Genomic DNA, 6,000 nt, shown 5'->3' with positions numbered 1-6,000 from the left:
TCCGCAAGGGTTCTAACACCTAGCATCCGAGCAGCATTCTTGGCATCTCGCTGCCCTTCCACTGCCATCCATCAGCCCTCCACAACCTCCCAAAGCAATTCCCACAATTGCTTAAAAGATCGTCGCCGAATTCCGCCATCATCTCCATCACCGTGGTCATCCTTTGATCTCCCCGTGAATTGCAACAAGTTCTGGTTTCCTACCTTACTGCTGCTGCAATTTAGTTATCCTTATTCAAAAATCCAAAAAAAAAAAATGTTCCTATATTGCTGCATAAACCTTTCGTCACAAAGTTTTCATCTCTACGACGAAAGATACATTGCAGAATTCCAACCGCATAGCACCATCTATTTGATCTTGCTACTGTGTTTTTTCTATCCAAATTTCTATGAAATTTTTATGACATCTTTGACACTTCCTAACAGCAGATTTGCCTTTGATTTTTTTAAAAAATTCTCAATATAAACCATTGATCTTTTATGTCTAATCTGCTATACTTGAAAATCTACATTGTAAAATTTCAGCCGCATACCACTATTTGTTTGATCTTGATACTATATTGTTTCTATCCAAATCTCTATGAAATTTTTATGATAGCTTTGACACTTCCTAACAGTGGATTTCCCTTTGGTTTCATCAAAAAATTCTCAATATAAACCACTGATCTTTTACGTCCAATCTGCTATACTTAAAAATCTGTGCTGTAGAAAATTTCAGCGGCATATTGTTGCCTTAACCCATCTATTTGTAATCTTTTTTGAATGAAATTTCTTATACACTTCATAGATCATCTTTTCCGTCTAAGATTGATATATTAAGGAATTCATCTCTAAAAATAATTTTGTGTTGCTGCAAATTTTCATCGTAACCCGTTGAAATTTTTCGACGACAATTCTGCTATCTCAACTTGCACCAATTTTCTTGTTGTTATACTACCGAAATTCTCTTGATTAAATTAGACATCCTTGCTGTCATATAATCTGTGATTTTGCTATCAATTCCCTCCTCAATTCTCTTAAGTTTTTGGTAGAAATTACATCGAGAAACCATTGTTTCTTCGACGATAATTCTACTCTTACAAGACAGCACATACTTGCTGCAATTTCCACTGATTTCTATCAAACCTTTGCTACCATCAACCACAGATCCAAAACTTTCATCCATAGCCCTAAAACTCCACTAAACCACACCCTCAAACTGCACCCAAAACTGCCACAAAACAAGCCAAAATCGTAGCCTACATCCACCGATCCACCAACCCTTTCGACCATCACTTCTCTCAACCTATACATGCCTTTAACCTAACAACAAAAGAGAGATCTTAACATCATAGATTTGGAGGCATATACTATGGTATCTAAGGAGGCAATCAATGCTAAATTCGAAGCCTTGGAGGCGCGAATGAAGGATAAGATTCGGACGCTCTTTACCGAACTCAGATTGGGCCGACCACTAAGCCCGAAGAAATCATATCAATGAGAGAGCTTTGCCCAATCACACCAAGCCCAAAGATATGACTTCCAAGAGAGGGGAAGCTCTATGACCAACCCCAACTATCCATGCATGAGAGTGGACTTCCCTAGATGGGAAGAAGGAGACACAATTGGTTGGATCTCGCGCGCGGAGTGATATTTTCGGTACCATAAAATCGCGGATGCATCTATGGTGAAAATTGTAGCTATAAATCTTGAATGTGATGCTATACAGTGGTTTGACTGGTTTGAACATACTTATGGAGTCCTTTCATGGCGATAATTCAAAGAAGGACTACTGATCCGCTTCAGACCAACCGATTACGAGAATATTGACGGACAACTAGCAAAGATCTGACAAACCTCTACCATTCAGGAGTACCAAACCAGGTTTGAAAGGTTATCAAATCAAACTCATGATTGGTCTCAAAAACATCTATTAAGGACCTTCATTGAGGGCTTGAAGTCGGAGATCCGAGGAGAAGTTAAAGCGCGACAACCGTATACGCTTATGGCAACCATCTCTTTCGCACGACATCAAGAGGAGCAATTGAACCATGAAGCTCGGAGGACTAGGGTCGCTCCTCAACTAGTAATATTAAAGCACTTAGCCCCCCCTACTATCGACCAAGTCCCTACACCAAAGAGGTTAACAAGAGAAGAGCTTCGGGAGCGATATGCGAAGGGGTTATGTTAGCATTGTGACGAGCCGTGGAGCCGTGAGCATCGCTGTAGTAAAGGGGGATTTTATGATTGAACCGATAGAAGAAGAGGTCATTGAACATCCAAAAGAGAGCCTTGAACATGAAGAAGAAGATGTAGAAGAAGAGCCACAACCGACCAAAGTTACGGTACATACACTAGTTGGCTACTCAATCCCGCAAACGATGAAAGTTGGAGGCCTTCTCAAACAACAACCGATCACTGTTCTCATCGACACGGGCAGCACTAATAACTTCCTAAACAGTAAGGTTGCTATCTATATGAACTTACCTATTGAGAATTGCAGCAGGTTTGTCGTTAAGGTCGCCAACGAATGGATTTTGAAGTGTGATCATAGGTGCCCGCAGGTGAAACTGTTGCTGCAGGACCAAGAGATAATTGCATATTTCTTCCTCCTCCCTCTTGGTGATCATGAGGTCATACTTAGAATTAAATAGTTGATGACATTAGGTGATATTTCTTGGAATTTTATGCAACTAATTATGAAATTTTACAGTAAGGAGAAACAGGTGATACTGCACAAGAAACGTGAGGGCGACGTAACGACGATTTGCACACAACAAATAGAGAAGGTTTTGCATAAAGCATGCAGCAGCTTTTTGGTACAACTTGAGCAACAAACTAAGGGAGAGCCAACAAAATTTGAAGATCCAAATCTACTTCCTTTGCTTGCTGAATTTTCAGATATATTTGACGAACCGCGCAACCTACCTCTTACCCGTCGGCATGATCATTGTATAACGATTCTTCGAGGCAAATCTCCAGCAAATGCTCAGCCATATCAATATCCACATCTCCAGAAGGATGAAATAGAAAGGATTGTAAAAGACATGCTCAAAACAAGAGTTATTTGGCCATGTTGCAGCCCCTACTCTTCACCGGTGCTCCTCATACGAAAGAAGGATGGAATATGGCGATTATGTGTTGATTATGTTAGGATCAAGAGCACTAAGAGGGGGGGGGGTGAATTAGTGCAGCGGAAATCTTATAATAATTTAAAAACCAAAAGCTGCGTTCGTTCAAAAACTATTATGATGCAAAAGCAAATTCTCAGTTTGTATCTAAGTGCAGTTTGCGTCTAAGCGTAGATTGCGTTTAAGCGCAGTTTTGCGTCTAAGCGCAGTTTTGCGTCTAAGCGCAGTTTTGCGTCTAAACTCAGATTTACGTCTAAATGCAGATTTACGTCTAAACGCAGATTTATGTCTAAACGCAGTTTTACGTCTAAACGCAGATTTACGTCTAAACGCAGTTTTACGTCTAAACGCAGATTTACGTCTAAACGCAGATTTACGTCTAAATGCAGTTTTACGTCTAAACGTAGTTTTACGTCTAAACGCAGTTTTACGTCTAAACGCAGATTTGCGTCTAAACGCAGTTTTACGTCTAGACGCAGATTTACGTCTAAACTTTGAAACTCGTTTGTATAATCGCAGAAGGCAGTATGCAGTTGAAAACAAGACGTAAACGTGAACTGAAATCTGATGATTGAGCGAGGAAAGCCGATTTACGTCTGAATGCAGTTTTACGTCTAAATGTTGAAACTTGTTCGTAAAATCGTAGAGGACAGATTGGATTAAAATGTAAGCGTAAACTCCAAAGAAGCTCGTTCGTAAAAGCGCGAAAAAACAGTTCTGCAGAATCAAACGTAAACGTAAACTGTAATGTATGAAAATACGAATTTACGTCTGAATGCAGATTTGGAAGAGCAGCACTTAGAACTTGTTCGTGAAAGCGCAGAGAGCAGTAGTGATGAGGGAGGTTTGCAGTAATGATAAAGTGCTCGAAAATAAACGCAAACCAGAGATTTAGAGTGGTTCGGTCAGCCTTGACCTACTCCACTTTTGGCTTCCTCCACCGATGAGGTTGCCGACGTCAACTAGGTGCCTTCCTTCAATGGGCGAAGGCCAAACTTCCCTCTTACAGTTTCTCTCCTTTTGACAGGCTTAGGAGACAACCTTTACAGACCTTTCTCTCCTCACTTTACAATTGAAAACTTGAAGAACAGAAGGAGGAGACTTAAAGGCTTTACAACACTTTTGAGCTCTTAGAATCACAGAAAAGATCAAGATTTCGGTATAGGTCTGTATCTTTTCAGTGCTGAATGGGTGGGGTATTTATAGGCCCCAAACCAATTCAAAATTCGAGCTCAAAACGATCAAATCGATCAAATCCCAGAATTCTGGGATCAGGCGGTTGCACCTCTCGACTGGAGAGGTGGCACCGCCTGGCAGAGCTCGAAGACTGAGCTCTGCCGATTGCTTCTCTCTGCCAGAGCTCGAAGACTGAGCTCGATGGTTGCATCACCTGGCAGAGCTCGAAGACTGAGCTTGGTGATTGCATCACCTGGCAGAGCTCGAAACTGAGCTCGGTGGTTGCATCACCTGGCAGAGCTCCAAGCTGAGCTCAGGCTGATCCACCTCTCTGCCAAAGCTCGAAGACTGAGCTTGGTGAATGCATCACCTGGCAGAGCTCGAGACTGAGCTCAGGCTGATGCACCTCTCTGCCAGAGCTCGAAGACTGAGCTCGGTGGTTGCATCGCCTGGCAGAGCTCGGAACTTGAGCTCTGGCGGTGCAACCTCTTGGCTGGGGCGGTTGCACCTCCCAGCCTTGCAGCCCAGGCGGTTGCACCTCCTGGCTGGGGCGGTTGCACCTCTCAACCCCACAGCCCAGGCGGTTGCACCTCCTGGCTGGGGCGGTTGCACCTCTCAACCCCACAGCCCAGGCGGTTGCACCTCCTGGCTGGGGCGGTTGCACCTCCTGGTGCAATCAGGGTCCGAATGGTTCACTCCATTCGGCCCACTTTGAATCTTTTCAGGGGCCCAATTGCCCCAAGATTAAGCTAATGGGATCACCTCCCATTTTCATGCTTAATCATCATGCTAACTACGATTAACTCTAAGACAACTTCTGCAGCTTTGCTCCGATGCGTCAATCGCTTCTTCCGGCGAGTTTCCGGCCAACTTCCGTCGATCAACCGATGACCCTCGGTGATCCTTCTGCGGACATCCGGCATACTCCTGGACTTTGCGACGATCCACTTGGCGAGTTCCGACGAGCTTCGCTTGGCAAGCTTCTGGACTTCTCGGATCTGTTCTCTCTGAACCTCCGACGACCGTCCGAACTTCCGTCGAACTCTCGAACTCCCAACGTGATCATGATCTTGACTCCGGCGCAACTCCTGCTGCTTGTCTTACTCTCATCGTAGTTAATCCTGCACACTTATCTCAACACATAGATTAGATAACAAATGACAATTGACTTCATCATCAAAATCCGAGATTCAACAGATTACCGAGCTCTCAATGACATAACCATCAAGGATAAATACCCTATTCCAATAGTAGATGAGTTGCTAAGGGAGCACAAATCTTTACAAAGCTGGACATTCGATCCGGGTATCATCAAATACGAGTATGCGAAGAAGACATACCGAAAACCACCTTTTGAACACACAACAACCACTATGAATTTTTGCTTTCTTCAAAAGAATGTGGAATATCTTGGGCATATCATATCAGAGGAAGGTGTGGCAGTAGACCCCTTCAAAATTGGAGCAATGCAAAACTGGCTGACCTCGAGGAACATAAAATTGCTACATGGCTTTTTGGGTTTAACAGGCTATTACTGCAAGTTCGTGAAAAACTATGGAGAGATCAGTGCACTACTTACTTCCTTACTGAAAAAAGATGTCTTCCAATGGTCGGACAGAGCCTCCACTGCCTTCGACAAACTTAAGGCAGCCATGACGACGACACCGGTGCTAACACTACCAGATTTCAACCGACCCTTCATTATTGAGGCCGAT

The sequence above is a fragment of the Musa acuminata genome, chromosome BXJ3-7 (genome assembly GCF_036884655.1).
Source record: "Musa acuminata AAA Group cultivar baxijiao chromosome BXJ3-7, Cavendish_Baxijiao_AAA, whole genome shotgun sequence".
Classification (NCBI taxonomy): Eukaryota; Viridiplantae; Streptophyta; class Magnoliopsida; order Zingiberales; family Musaceae; genus Musa; species Musa acuminata.
The sequence above is the reverse complement of the archived record's forward strand: the minus strand, read 5'-3'. Positions refer to the sequence as shown.